Source organism: Lissotriton vulgaris, chromosome 1_1 (assembly GCF_964263255.1).
Source record: "Lissotriton vulgaris chromosome 1_1, aLisVul1.2, whole genome shotgun sequence".
Taxonomy (NCBI): Eukaryota; Metazoa; Chordata; class Amphibia; order Caudata; family Salamandridae; genus Lissotriton; species Lissotriton vulgaris.
In genome coordinates this window covers 356,879,397-356,895,812 of record NC_141685.1, presented here as the reverse complement: position 1 = coordinate 356,895,812, position 16,416 = coordinate 356,879,397, and positions in this window count along the sequence as shown.

Below are 16,416 nucleotides of genomic sequence, written 5' to 3'. Positions count from 1 at the left end.
TGGGATTCTTCCTTTAGAAATAAATTGCTGGGACTGCCAATGGGCCATGAGACATGGGGGCATATTCTCAAGAACATGTGATAACCAACAAAAAACTTACTTAACGCAACTTCCAACATCGCAGTGTATAGCGGGAAAATTACGGCGTGTTAACCAAGCATTCTCAACACAGCAGTACCCTGAGATAGTCTCCAGATAACGTGTCAACTGACCGTGTTAAAATCAATACCACGCCGCAAAAATCCAAAATGCAAACGCAAAAAGTCTGTGATGAGGCCAATCTCAATATTAAAATCCACGAAAACCAGCTACAGGCCTGCAAGTCACATGCGCCAGGCAGGAAAAACCACCATAAAAGTAGAAAAAAACCTGACAAATGCCAAACAACAGCGAAGCACAGTGGACGTTGCCGGAGCAAGGACAGAGGAGAACCAGAACCCCACAAGGCCCCCAGAGGCCCTGCCTGGGACCTCAGCCCATGGAAGGCCAAGAAGAAGAAGAGTAGGAAGAAGCGCCTCAGTCCGCAGGAAAACAGGATCCTGATAACGGAGGTAGTCGAACACCATCAACAACTGTTCGTCACCTCCACTGTGTCATTGGCAACCAAAAATGGACTATGCCAGTCCATCGTGGACAAGGTGAATGCAGTAGGAGTGCTGAAGAGGACAATGGAAGAGGTCAAGAGGTGCTGGAATGACGTCAAGCGCAAAACCAAGCTGAAACTCGACAGCAACCGGATGGCAGCAATGCATACTGGAGGTGGGAGTCCTGAGCCACAGGAGGAGCTGGACGACATGGAGGAAATGGTGTCCACAGTCATCAGTGCGGAGATGGTGACTGGAGTCGGGGGACCTGACACTGCTCAACATGACCGGACACAACAGCAACAGGGTGAATTACTACCAGGGACTTGGGGGACGTGGGGAGATGGCCACAATGGCACACATGCACAATTAAGTAGAGCACATCTGCGGACAAACCATGCTCCAGACCCCCAACACCTACCAAGAGACCAATGTACCCAGTATGACACATCTTAGCACTGTATAAGCACAGAAAGCAAAGACGTACCGCAGGAAAGGGATAAGGGGCAGCAGAACAGAGCAGCAGGGGCCACACACCCGAAATGCAGCACACACACATTACATGCAGAGCACAGCAACACTGACAAAAATGTGGCACAAACCGCAACACGTCCAAAAGAAAGGGATAAGGGGCAGCAGAACAGAGCAGCAGGGGCCACACACCCGAAATGCAGCACACACACATTACATGCAGAGCACAGCAACACTGACAAAAATGTGGCACAAACCGCAACACGTCGAAAACAGAACACAGGACACAACTGGTGCCGACTGGGTGTAGACACTGGCCAAGTATAAGTGGCATTGCAGGTAAATGCGAGACGACAATGTACAAGTACAAAAACACACATGTCTTCTCTGATGACGAAGAGGACCACCACAGCTTTGACTCCAACACCCTCCAAGAGTTCATTGACAGCCTCTGCAGCCCACCACCAGGAGCAGGGCAGCTCAGCTGCAACTAGGACACCCCACCCCCTGCACAGACCACACATCAGGCAGCACAGACCACCACGGCTGCTTCCCAGGACCCCCACAAAAATCACATGGCCTTCCAACGCTGTGTGTTGGGATGCCAGGAGCAGCTGGCTGAACAGGTGCAGGTGGGCTTCGACCACATGGCAGACAAACTAGATGCCATAAGTGGGTGTCTAAGTCCCATCAGGGACCACTCAAAGTCCCTAACGGACACCCACAGTCCGCTCCATGCTCTCCAACGAACCATGGCTGACATCGCCAAAGTCGTGACTCATAGACAAGAACGACTGACTACTCAGAGTAGCTCCATCGAGCTTGCCCGTGAGGTGGGAAAAATACAGAGGCTCATAGAGAGCATGGAACAGGCCAATGCTGAAAGAGCGGCTGCCACAGCTGTACACCAGCGAGTGGTAGCTGGGTTCCTCAATTACCTCAAAACCATCCTCATGGCATTGTTGCCACAAGGCCTGGTGCTGATGCATGCTGCTGCTACCACTACATCCACATCTTTGCCCCCTGAAGTGTCAGTGCCACACAGTGCGGCAGACATTCTACCTCCGGCCCCTGAGGTGTCACTGACACACAGTGCTGGAGAAAGGCCAGCACCAACCACACGTGAGGCATATGGTACAGCAGAGGACGAAGAGGTGGATAACAGCGCCATCATGGTTAAAAGGAAGCAGTAGCATGCATCCCCGCCATAGGGCCTGTTTCTGCTTGGTTCTGCCCTCTGCATCGTCATGTGGGGCTTGCGTGGCCCTGTACTGCTCAAGATGCAACACTCCACTGAATGTGCATTAAACATTCTAAATCACACAAATGGGTTGTGTCTATGGCCTTCCATGTGTGGTATTGATGTATGTAGGGTCAGTGAATTCCACCTACATCCATGTGGCACATGTCATTGGACTTAGGTCACAGGATGACACATTGCTGAATGTTGTCCTGGCGGCGCTAACGCAACAATGGGGACACACGCATTAGTTACTTCCTTGTCCAGCCCAGTACGGAACCACGCACAGAGCCCCTGGATCATTGTCCAAAACCCTTATGCTGGACTGGACCACACTTACGCTCACAGGGTGGGGGACAATGCTACGTGTGCCAGGTCTCCCCTGTAGTGATCTGCTGTTCACAGGTCTAGTTGTCAGCATGCCACAGCCACTCCCTCACGGCTGGTGTACACCCACACCATACCCATCCAGCACACGCGTCACAGGACATGTGACCCTGCCAATAAAAATAGCTGTGCGCACGTGCACGATGCCATTTCCAAACTCTCTCGGGGTGTATCCATGTGGTGTTCATGTAGGCATGGGGGCCCAGGGGCCTGCGACATCACATTCAGCAGGCCTGGAGGTGACATGATGGCGTCCGCACCATGATACCCAATAATAGTGGGTCCATGACCAGCGGGGCACAGACTTGGTGGCATCGGATACACTGTGGTCTGCACAGGCACACCACCACGGGACGGTGACTTTCGGTGCACTGAGGTAGGGGCACTTAAGTGCTCAGTGGGTGTGCAGCCTGCGATGTTTCCCCGTCCCAGTGGTCCGGATGGCTTAGGATTTGTGTGTCCTGCTGGACCGCAGTGTAGGCCTGAGCCTGTGGGCAGTGGGGGCCTACCGCCACGTGACGTCACCTCCTGGTTCACAGAGTTAGTGGCACCCATGAGGTTGAGCGGGTGTGCAGCCTGCGATGATGCCGGGTGCACTGGTATGTCCTCTTCCATGGAGAAATCAAGACCCAGCACAAAATGTGAGACCTGGGGGCCCGAGGAGCTGCATGATGTGGAGGGTGAAATGTCTGTGGCCCCGGGCCTGGGGCTTGCAGGGACCTGGTGTACTGCACTTCATACCGACACATGGTTGGAGACACACCGGTGGCAGCAGGTGAACAGTGTGGCCTAGATACGCAGTGTCGGCACTCTCTCTCACTGTCCCTCTCTTCTTTTCTCCATCTCCCTCTCCCCCTCTCTGTCCGTCTGTCTCTCGCTCCCCCTCTCTGTCTGTCTTTCTCTCGCTCACTCTCTCTGTCCGTCTACAAGCAAGGATGCAATGTAATGCAATTGGCAATATCCACAATGCAATTTATGCCATGGCTAGGTCACATGCACTGCAACACTCTCCCCTCCATTAGCAATTTAGCATTCACCCCAATCATTAACTCAACATGTGTATCAGAAGGGACAGCACTCAACTTGTACATAAAGTAAGATACCATGAACAATATAAAGTAAATAGATACATGATAGTCTGGAAGCACACATAGTTAATTTACGTTCAGCCACATTGACATGCCCAGCAGAGAGCTAGGAGATGGATGTCGCCTCTCTAAGGGCCTGATTCACAAGTGTACAACTCTTTGCTATTCACATAGGGATTTATGAGTAGTATCTTTGAGTGCAGAGTCTCCGGACATAAAAAGATCTATGTTGTTGTGCGAGACTCTGCACTCATAAAGATGCTGCTTGCAAATCCCATTATGAATAGCAAACAATCATAAATTTACACAAAGTTTTAAGTTTACCTTTGTGGATCAAGCCCATAGGGCAAAGTTCTAGCCACAAACCTAGGTCCAAGAGGATGTGTTGTGGTGCACACAGGGCCTCAACCAAGTATGGTGCGGCACAAAAGATGACCATGCGGATGGTGTAAAATAACTGTATAAGGTAAGTGTTGGAAGTGGGGGTCCTTATCGCTTACCGCTGCCACCAAATTCTGGAGGCGGAAGTCCTTGACTCCTCGTTTCAACATTAGGCTAAGTAAGGTCTGAGATAGCCCTGCTCACCCCCTTAGTAGCTTGGCACGAGCAGCCAGGCTTATCTCCAAGGCACAAGTTTACAGTATGTGAAACCCCGTTCAGAGCAACCCAATGATGTCACCACAAATAAACTCCACATGAGTTTTTATAAAATGAGTATAAACTTTATATAAGAGGTGATACGATATGACCACACAGTACAAAATCAACATACAAGAATGGGTAGTATTCTTTTCGGTGGGTTGGAAGGTTCTAATCACAAACACTGCTTCTAACCAACAGTTAAGCTCACTGCTAACCATTTGCAAAAGGTTAGGCTAGTCGTATTGCTAGAATCACACATGTTGCGAAAGAAAACAAATACTGCAATGCGCAACGATATTCTCTTGTACTGTGCAACAGAGAAACAATGCCATACATAGCGCCACAGTCAGTAACTTTGCAATAAAAGGAATAATGCAATGCGTATCACTACCAGCATGCCCTGTACCAGGAAGAAACAAAGCAATGCATCACGTTACAATCATGTACTGTGCAATGAAGAAATAATGCACTGCGCTACGTTACAAACAGGTAATCAGCAAGAGAAAATAACGCAGTGCGTAGCGCACCAAGCATGTCGTTTGTCAGGCACAAATGAGGTCAGGCATCATACGACAGTTCGATAGTTTGTTAGCAACAATAATGCAAAGTGTAATATGACAGTTTAGGTGCTCCGTTAACAGTGCCCCCAATATGGATCAATGATGATACAAACGTACTGCTTCTCACTCAGGTCCCAGTACTGCCCCTCCTTGGGTCAGCACGGGCCGGTATCCGAGCTGAAGCAACAGGCTTGCGCAGCTGACAGAAGTGAGAGGCAGAGAGAGTGTCCCTCTGGGCACGCACCCCACCCCAGGTGGTGATCCACGTTACCTGGGGGGGCACAACCCCACTCTCCTCTCTGACATCAGCGACTAGGGTCTTGATCCAGAACTCTGTCATGGGGTGCGGCCAGCTCGGGCCGGTGGCTCAGCTCCGTGGCTGCTGGTCCGGGCCGCTGATGTTCTACTCCAAGGGCCCAATGACTTGGCCCTCCTTCGGGCGGTCTCAGGGAACACCGAGACTCGCCCTTAGCACTGTGGAGACTTCACTTCAAATTCGGTGCACACCCTACCCAGGCACTCCTCACCAGCGCCTCAGGTTGCACCTCGACATGCACACTGCGTGTTCGAGACTCACCTCTTCGCTGGTGCTCCCGATGACCCGGCGCTTTCACCAATGCCCTGCTTGCACCTTAACATGTACCCTGTGCGTCCGAGTCTCTCCGCTTCTCCTGGTGCACACGATGTCCAGGCGCTCCTCACCAAGGCCTTGGCTGCACCACAACACACACTCTGGGTGTATGACACTCACTTCTTCTTTCCGAGCACACGATGTCCAGGCGCCCTTCACTAATGCCCTGGCTGCACCAAAACGCGCATGCTGCGTGTCGGAGACTAATTTCTCCTTTTGGTGCACACGATGACTAGGCGCTCCTCAGCAATGCCCTGGCCGGCACACACGACACGCACGCTGCACGTCAGAAACTCACTTATTCTTTTGGTGCACACAATGACCAGGCACTCCTCACCAATGCCCTGGCCTGCACCACGACATGCACTCTGCGCGTTCGAGTCTAACTTTGTCTCCCCGTTTACACAACGACCAGGCGCTCCTCACCAACGCCTTGGCCTGCACCACGACACGCACCCAGCGCGTCTGAGACTCAGCTTACTCCTGCACACCCACGATCATAAGGCTTAACTTCTGAGGGTCTCATGCTGCAAAAGCACATGCACACCGCAGTACTTGGGACTTCTCCAGAAACTTTTATGATCCTGTATTTCCAAACAGAGACCCAGCTCGACTCGGGCCCTTGGGGTTACAAGACACAGCAAGAAGCACAGTCTTCTTCAAGCAGGGGGGGCCAACGTCTCCAAGCGCAGTCCCCACAGCCTCTCCCTTGGTTAGTACAGCAAACTGTAGACCAGCCCCAGATTACGAAGCAAGGATTGGTCTTTCCACAGCAGTCTCTTCAGTTGCTCATTTTTTAGCAGAGGTTCCTATTGACCACAGAATGGGTCCAAGCCTTTTCAGTCTCTATTAATTTCCGTTTCATTCCAACGTTCAGGGGTTTCAGCTCTCATAGTTATACCCCGTACTGGCTTTGAAGTTTGTTTGTGCTCAGGGGTCCCTGACCCCTCCCTAAATCAGTTCTGGGTCTCTCCCTCCCAGTGTCACCTCTTTCCCTTTGATACTGGTTATCTGGATTCTTAAGCACTCAACAGGAGATGGGTCAATTGGTTTATAGCACCAGCCCTGGCCTTTTCACCTCCCGGGCTTCTACCCCCCTACTCTCCAGATGCAGGGCAGCCTGATGACATTTCAACCTCTCCCTGGGTCAAGAACTCTCCCAGCTCCTCTCACCTTTCAGATCCAGACAAACAATTCTCATTTCAGCAGAGACAAACAGAAATGCTTAGAACACAAAACTCAACCACTTTCTAAAAGAGTGGTTTCTGAACACACAGTGACAAAACTACCTTCATAGAAAGATGTGCTATGACGCTGTGATTTCATACATACTAATCTTCACTTCTCCATTATAAACGGACAGGAAACTAGGCTATCAAACACAACACCCAGCCTCCCCATTCTGTCCTATGGGCAGAATGGCCTTTCAGCAGTCAAAAACAAAATGGAGTGCTTTTCACTGTCAGGACATAACACCCCTTAGTATATGTCCTGCCTTTTACCTACACTGCACCCCGCCCAGGGATTACCCGGGACCTACCACAGGGATGCCCAATGTGTATGTAAAGGAGAAAGTCAGGCCTGACAAGTGGTTGCACTTGTCAGGACAACATGCTAACTTAGCAACCTGCGTGCAGGCCCTACACTGCAGGCCTGAGTTCCCTTCTCTGCACACCTTTGTCTTACAAGCCCTGGCACACACAGTGCACATCACTAGGGACTTTACTAGTGAGGCAAACATAGCAATCATGGCCAACCAATCCCCATTACATTTTACATAGGGAACACTTGTGCTGTGACACTGATCAGCAGTGGCAAAGTACCCCAAGCATCCAAAAGCAAAGGAGGCAGAGGCAAAAAGTCAGGAGTAATGATGCCAGATATGCTAGGTCTGACAGTAAGTTAAGGAGAAACTACTTTTAAAAAAAGGAAGAAAGATTGAACCTTAAACCTGCCCTCCCAAAACGAAATCCTACTCTCTTTGTCCTTAATTCAATTGCAGGTTTTTGCGAATTGTATGTTAATGCACCCTCAAGTATAACATTGACCAATGCTCATATAATATATTTTAGGAATGGGGGTCTCTAGTTGGCAGAGGTTTGCACCCTGTCCAAGTAGGGACTCTTTTTCAAGTCAGGATCAGGGAGTCACACAGCTAAGATAATCTCTGCTCACCCCCTTGGTAGCTTGGCATAAGCGGCCAGGTTTATCTCAGAGGTATTGTGTAAAGCAGTTGTACATACAAGCAAAGTAACACAGTGAAAACCCTACAAAACAAGTTCACACCAGTTTAGAAAAATAGCCAATATTTATCGTAATAAAACAAGACCAAAAGAACAAGAAGTCCAACATGCACAAGTAAAGATAACACTTTTAAAGATTAGGCGATTTCAGTCCACAGAAATCTATGCATGTGGTTGTTTTAGCATAGAGTGCCTTTGATGTGTCAAAATGAAAAACAAAAACAGGCGCAGGGGAGGTGAGGCACCAGAAAACAAAAGCGATGTGTTGATTCTTTAATCCAAAGAGTGGGGAGGCATCAGTTCCTGACTTTTATGCACGGGAAGTGTTGCGTTGACTCCTTACTGCAAGGGGAGGTGATGCGTTGATTTTCAAACATGCACCTCTGTTCCTTACTGCTGTGAAATGGCAATAAGGAGACAGTGTCAAAGTACAATGCATCGAAAAACCAGGTGCACTGGGTCGTTGCGGAGGTGGTAAAGCAGATGCTACATCGATTCTTCCGATCACTACAGTTACTGAGCCACACGGCAGTGCTGCATCATAAAAACGGCCTCTGAGAGATGATGCATGGATTTTCTCACCAGATTCACTTCCATGGGCCAGGAACTGGTTTTGGCCCCACTTGACAAGTTAAGGCTTTCAGCAGAAGTCATGGTAGGTGAAGTCAGGATAAAAGCAGCAAGCAGCCGGCCAGGACAACAAAGCAACAGGAAAAGTGTCAGTCCCTGCTACATCATTCAGCTCTTCTTCCTGGCAGAATGTCCTTTAGTCCAGAAGTGTTCTGATTTGAGAGTCTCAGAGGTCTAATACGTATACCTCTTTCTGCTTTTGAAGTAGGCAAGTTTCAAAGGAAAGTCTATGTGGTGCACACGATGCTGCCTTTCCCTGACCTGGCTCCAGACACACTACAGGGGGGTGGAGACTGCTTTGTGTGAGGACAGTCACAGCCCTATTCAGGTATCAGTGACAACTCCTTCTACCACTCTAACTCAGTAAAGCCCATCAGAATGTTAATGACCCATCAGGATATGCAAGTCACACCTCAGCTCCCTTTGTGTGGCTGTCTAGCGTGAATGCACAAGAGGCCAACTGTCAAACAAACCCAGACGTGGATTCTACTGACAGGCAGTGGCACTGAATGGTAGAGCAAGAAAAGGCCCACTTTCTAAGAGTAAATAAAACAATTTGCCCGAACCACAACTACTCAACAATATTTTTTGAGAGGGAAAGATCAATTTATTGTGATCACTCTCGACATCCTACTCAATGTCAATCTTTTTATCTTTTTCAAATTAGCGCAACCTTTATGGCAGAAAACAAACACTACATTCAATATTTACACACCTATATATACTTTGTACACACATAAAAAACACACAATATTTACACAATAAATTAAAATTCCAGCATCAAAATTTTAAAAAGAATTTTGAATACATCACAAACAAATTTAACAAACATTACATTCAAAAAATGAGAAAAAACAATTTTTTAGGGGGAATTATAAGCAAATCAATGGCTCAAAGACAAATTAATACTGGACCAGCACATCCTAGTATTATAGAGATGACAATAACTTCCACCCTAGAAAGTGCCGACGCGTTTCGGGATCAGGCACCGTGTCACTGATCTCTCATCAGGGCTGTTTTATTCTTTGTATCTGCAAGATGCAAATAAAATGTTTCACTCATCAATTCCAAAACCACACTCCTTTTAAAACAATGGGCTGTGAGGATAAATAGCTACATACCAGACTTGGTTATGGAAAGAGCAGGGCATGAGCATAAAGGGTTTCAAATGGAATACTTCTTCTCGTGACCAGGCAGGACAACCTACAAGAAATTTGTCGTGCAATGGTAAATAAAACCATCTCATAGTTCCATTATTGGGCTTTGGTTACCACTAAATCAGGCATACCTTGCTATTATCAGCTGCCGCCAAATGGCGTTTTCATATGTATTCCACCACCATGCAGGTAAACTCCTAAAACAATAATGGCAACTGTCTTAGTAATGGTGCGGTTGCCTCCAATTTTCACATCGCACGTGCACAACATTTAACGGAAAAGGCAGGGACCATTTTGCCTACCTTTACATTGTATTTTTGGTCTTGTAATTCTAAAATGGGCTTTCAAGTCGCGATCCTGTATTAAACAAAAAAGCAAGCGAGTATAAACGCTCATAGCCAGAGTGTAACTGTTCGGGTAAATCGTGAGCGTTAAAACAGACTCGGGTCATTTACCTTCTCTGCTGCAACAGCACGCCGCTGGTGTAATCGGAAGTTTCTCAAAGGAAATGGCCGCGCATGCACTTGCTGTATATAAAGCACGGCAACGAGCAAGGCATGGTGGGACTCGTAGGCTTTATTGACAGTGCATGTAAAGCTCCATGGATGACAGATGTTAAAGATTATGTGTTTCTGCCTAGCAAGCACTGGCCACGTTTGATCTTTTCACATGATGTGTAAATGTACATTTACACATCATGTGAAAAGATCAAACATGCCTAGCATGCACTGTCAATAAAGCCTGGTTTTCACATTGCACATTCAGAAATAAGAGGTCCAATAAGCACTTTCATTTAAGCGATCGCAGAATAAATGCAAATTGAACCGGCATTTATCACTCATATTGAAATGGCCCATGATTTGGCATTATTGCTCACAGATAAGTTGCCAATAAAGTTTTGAAGTTTCAACCACAGCATGCGACAATAAACATTTTCCATTTTTTTCCTTCATTTTAGAATGCACACATGCGATAGACGCGCAATGATTTTATATGCGTCCCCCACAATTCATAAGATCTTTTTGTGGCGCAAGGCTTGGAGACTACGAGTCCCACCATGCCTTGCTCGTTGTCTTAATCCCCTTTTGTTCTAATAATAATACTTTCTAAGAGTGGCATTTTCAAATATGCAATTTGAAAAAAACTTCACCAAAAGATGTATTTTTAAATTGTGAGTTCAGAGACCCCAAACTCCAAATCTTAATCTATTCCCAATTGGAAAATACACTTGTAAGATGTAATAAGGCAGCCGTTAAGTTAAGGCATAGGAAACAGCTGATTATTTGAAGGTCTTTATTAAAGGTCTTCTTAGTACAGAAACTCCAACCACAGAGCCATCAGGGAAAGTCTCCAACCGCCTATCCAGCTAGACCACAATGCCACAGCAACCCTTGGTTACAGAACCCTGACATGTTACGTTCTTTAACCAAAGATACCACATTGCTAAGATACCACATTACCTCCCTTACTTATATAACAATTGAACAGGAATAGGCATGGGGAAAAGAACAAGGAAAGAAGAGGGAAAATGATATATAACTATATATTAAAACAGTTGATAATAAAGGCACAAAATAGTTACATAATGTCACCAAATCAAACATAGTCACTCAAATGAGCCGAGCGTTTGCACACACTCTCAAGGCAACTATTGAGTTCTTCAACCAACCCCCCTTGACAGGGCAGCACTTCTTAAACACGGACAGTGCTTGGCAAACCTGTTGAGATTCCAAAATCCTGTTGTCACTTTTCTTGACTGCATTCCTAAACATCTTTATTATTTTACACGGTTGTCCAAATTTAGACAGTCCCCCATCTCTCCTAGGAGATTTGATCTTTACCCAGTCCCCCACCTGCACTTTTGTCTTCTTAACAGCTTTGCATTTGTCATAGCACAACTTGGCTTTCAATTTTTCTCTTGTTCTTTTTGTTTCCACCGACGAACGTCAGAAACATTTTCATCAACCAGAGCCCTCTTTTCAATGACCCAAGCCGGCATAATTTCAGAACAGGGCAACCTCCCTTTAAACAATCTCAAAGGTGACACCCCCGTAGTGGAGTGTGGAGTGAGTCTGTACTCTCTCACTTTCTTCTTCATACCTTCTTCCCAATTTGCCCCACACATCAAGGATTGTTGTAACCATTCCTTCAAAACTTTAATAAAACATTCCACGACTCAATTGGCCTGTGGATGATAGAGAGCAGCCCTGTTATACTTGATTCCCCATGCACCCAGGTACTCCTCCACTACCACAGAAGTCAGTTGTACCCCATTGTCAGTGAGAATGCTAGTGGGGAATCATTCTCTTTCAAATAACTCATCTAGAAAACACAACACACCCTTAAACTCAATAGAATTTACTACCTTGATCTCAGGCCAGCGAAAATATATGTCAATACGTACCAACACATAATGGTCACAAGATCCTATCTTTACAGGCCCAAGTATGTCTAGGGCAATATCAATCCATGGACCAGAAGGTTGCACTCTAATCGCCATAGTTTGAGTTCTGTATTTCAAAACTTCTCTTTCAATCATCAAGTCCATGGAGGGCCACCAATTTCCCTCCCTGATTCTCTTTTTGGTCTTAGATATGCCCATGTGACTGGCATGGGCACTTTTGACTAGTCTCTCCCTCAAACACAGCGGTGGTGTAAGTTTGCTACCGCTTAACAGTACACCATCAGTCACGGACAATTCATTGCGTACCTCCCAATACCCCTCAGCATGATAATCACTCTTGTTTCTGTTTGACCAACCTTCCAAGACACCCTCACTACATAATGCAGACTTTCATCTTCTTGAAGCATTCTTTTCCATTCTCCCCCTGCACAATGCCCTCAGTGACAACACAAACCTTCACTTCTTCTTCAAAATCTTCTCCCCCAAAATCTTCTTCTTCCAACATATCATTCGTAATAAGATTATCTTGCAACCTAGAAAGACAATCAGCTTGCAAATTGCTAGCTCCAGGTAAATGTGTGAGCATAAATCCAAATTCTTGAAGTGTAACCACCCATCTTCTGATGTGGCTCAAAATCTGATTGAGTCCTTTCTACACAAACAGTTACTTAAGAGGTGTATGGCCCATTTTGATCTCAAATTTACGGCCCCACAGAAATTTCCTCAACTTCCTGACACCCCAAAAGATCCCAAGGTCCTCCTTCTCTATGATGGAATAACCGAGTTTAGCACCCATAAGTCCACGAGACAAAAATAAAATGGTCCTATAAACTCCTACGTACCTCTGTAACAAAACAGCTCCCAACCCCTTTGGAGTTGGCATTCGTCATTATAATGATGTCATCATTAGAATCAAAGCTTCGTAAATCAGAGCCATCCTCTAATCCTAGTTTGACATCCATAAATTGTTTCTCACAGCCGTTAAACCACAATAATTCTACACCTTTCTTTAGAAGAGTCTTAAGTAAAACAGTCCTCTCAGCGAACTTTGGAACCAACTTGTTGTAGAATTCTGCCAATCCCAAGAATGTCACCAGTTCCTCCTTGCATTGTGGAGAGGAAAGATTTTTTATTGTGTCTACCAATCCTTTCTTAGGCCTAATACCTGATGCAGTAATAAGACGCCCTAAGTACTCTATTTCATGTTCATTGAATTTGCACTTTCCTCGCTTTAAAGTAAGTCATGCCTTTTGTAGCTTTCCAAGTACTTCACGTAGCATACCTGCAGCACCGCCAAGAACACGGATCCAGCATAACCCGTCCACAAGAACACAACCAAACCGAAGACCCTGCAATGCATCCTCCTCAACGTACGATCCCTCCACAAACAAGCCACAGAAATCTGGAACCTCCTCGACAGCACCACCCCAGATGTAGCATTCTTCACCGAAACCTGGACCAACACCACCTCGGGACCGGACATCGCCATCGCCATCCCCCAAGGATACAAGATCTCCAGGAAGGACCGCCCCACCCACCCAGGAGGAGGAATCGCCATCGTCCACAAATCCAGCCTCCGCCTGAGGACACTCCCTGACGAGTCCAAAAAACTGATGGAACACCTTCACTTCAAGATACTGGCCAGCCCCACCGCCGCCCTACGAGGAACCCTCATCTACCGACCCCTGGACCCCGTGGACCCTTCGCCAACTCCATCACGGACATTATCTCCCCGCAGGCCATCGCATCCACCAACTACACCCTGCTGGGAGACCTCAACTTCCACCTCGACAATCAACTGGACCCCAACACCACATGCCTCCTGGACAACCTCCACAACATTGGACTCCGCCAGATCGTGACCGAGCCCACGCACTCAGCAGGACACAACCTCGACCCCCTCTTCACTACAGGAAACTCCATCACCTTCAGCCACACCACCGAACTCCCATGGACCGACCATTGTTGCGTCCACTTCACCTTCAGAACACCCACCATCCACAAACCACCAGCACCTGCTTCCACAAAGAAACTGGACCAAAATCACCGATGACCAGCTCACCTCCTCACTCAACAACTCCACCCCAACCATCGGGGAAAACGACGACCCCAACACCGCAGCCCGAACCCTGCATAGATGGATCTCGGACAGCACCAACACCATAGCCCCCCTCAAGAAAAACAACAATACCTGTGCCAAGAAAGCCAGATGGTTTACCACCGAACTTCGAGAGTCCAGGCGCACATGCCGCCACCTCGAAAAGACCTGGAGAAACACCAAATCCACAGAAGCCCACAACAACTTCAGAGCCGCCACCAACGCCCACCATCAACTCATCAGAGAAACGAGGAAAAAAGCGATTGAAGACAGAATCTCCACCCACGCACACAACAGCAAGGAACTCTTCAGCATCATCAAGGAGTTCATCCAACCCAACAGCGAGTCTACCGACATCCCTCCCCCACAAGACCTCTGCAACAAACTCAGCATCTTTTTCCACCACAAAATCAAGAGCATCTACGACAACTTCGGCGAAGACAACCAACACACTGAACCCTCACCAACCACCCCCGACATCCGGAAACCAGCGATTGATGACTGGACAGCCCTCACCACCGAAGACACACTGAAGACAATGAAGTCAATCCACTCAGGGGCCCCCACAGACCCCTGTCCCCACCACATCTTCTACAGAGCCGCCAACACCATCGCACCCATGCTCTGCCACACCATCAACCGCTCACTGGCGACAGCCTCGTTCCCCGATGACTGGAAACACGCCGAGGTCAACCCCCTCCTGAAGAAACCCTCAGCGGACCCCACCGGCCTCAAAAACTACAGACCCATCTCCCTGCTCCCGTTCCCAGCGAAAGTCATCGAGAAAGCCATCAACAGCCAACTCACCACATTCATTGAAGAACACAACATCCTCGACTCCTCCCAATCCGGCTTCAGAAAAAACCACAGTATGGAAACCGCCCTCCTCGCCGCAACAGACGACATCCGCACCTTACTGGACTAAGAAGAAACAGTAGCCCTCGTCCTCCTCGACCTATCAGCGGCGTTCGACACAGTCTCCCACCGCACCCTAATTCGCAGACTCTACGATGCAGGAATCCAGGACAAGGCCCTCGACTGGATCTGCTCCTTCCTCTCCGGCAGGACGTAGCGGGTCAGACTCCCCCCTTTCCTCTTGGACCCCACACCTACCACCTGCGGAGTCCCCCAGGGCTCCTTCCTCAGCCCGGCGCTCTTCAACGTCTACATGGCTCCACTTGCCCCCATTGTCAGAACCTACGGACTCAACATCGTGTCATACGCAGACGACACCCAGCTCATCCTCTCCCTATCCAACGAGCCCAACACCGCCAGACGCAACTTTCGAGAAGGCATGGAAGCCGTCGCCAAATGGATGAAAAACAGCTGCCTACAACTAAACACCAACAAAACAGAAGTACTCATCATGGGCCCAAACCCCGACCCCTGGAGCGACACCTGGTGGCCCACTGCCCTCGGAAACCCGCCAACCCCCACAGACCATGCACGCAACCTGGGAATCATCCTGGACTCCGAGCTCAAAATGGACCGCCAGATAAACTCTGTCTCATCTTCCTGCTTCCACACCCTCCGCCTCCTTCGTAAGACCTTCAAATGGATCCCCTTCGAACACCGAAAGACAGTCACTCACGCCCTGGTCAACAGCAGACTCGACTACGGCAACGCACTTCACGCCGTAATAAACGAAAACCTCATCCCCAAGCTATAGAACATCCAGAACGGCGCCGCAAGACTAGTCCTCAACCTGCCAAAACACTGTCACATATCCCAGCACCTACGCACACTCCACTGGCTCCCCGTCGAGGCGAGAATCACCTTTAAGATGCTCACCCACGCACACAAGGCCCTCCACGGCACCGGACCAGCATACATGAACAGCCGACTCAAATTCCACGCACCCCAAAGGACCCTACGATCAGCCCAGCTTTCCTACGCCGTGGTCCCTCGCACCAGAAAGACCAGATCGGGAGGCCGCTCCTTCTCCTTCCTCGCGGCCAAAGCATGGAACGCCCTTCCACTCCACCTCAGACAGACAACATCGCTCCCCATCTTCGCAAGAAACCTCAAAACCTGGCTCTTCGACAGACCCCCTCCTTGATGGAATGGAACCTGCACCCCCCTCCCCCCCACCCCTAGCGCCTTGAGACCCTCACGGGTGAGTAGTCGCGCTTTAACAAACTCCTGATTGATTGATTGATCATACTTTGGACCCTGGCACCAAAATGTCATCTTGATAAACTTTTACACCACTCATACCCTTCAACACTCTTTCCATAGCCCTTTGGAACACCAAAGCTGCTGAAATGAACCCAAAGGGCAT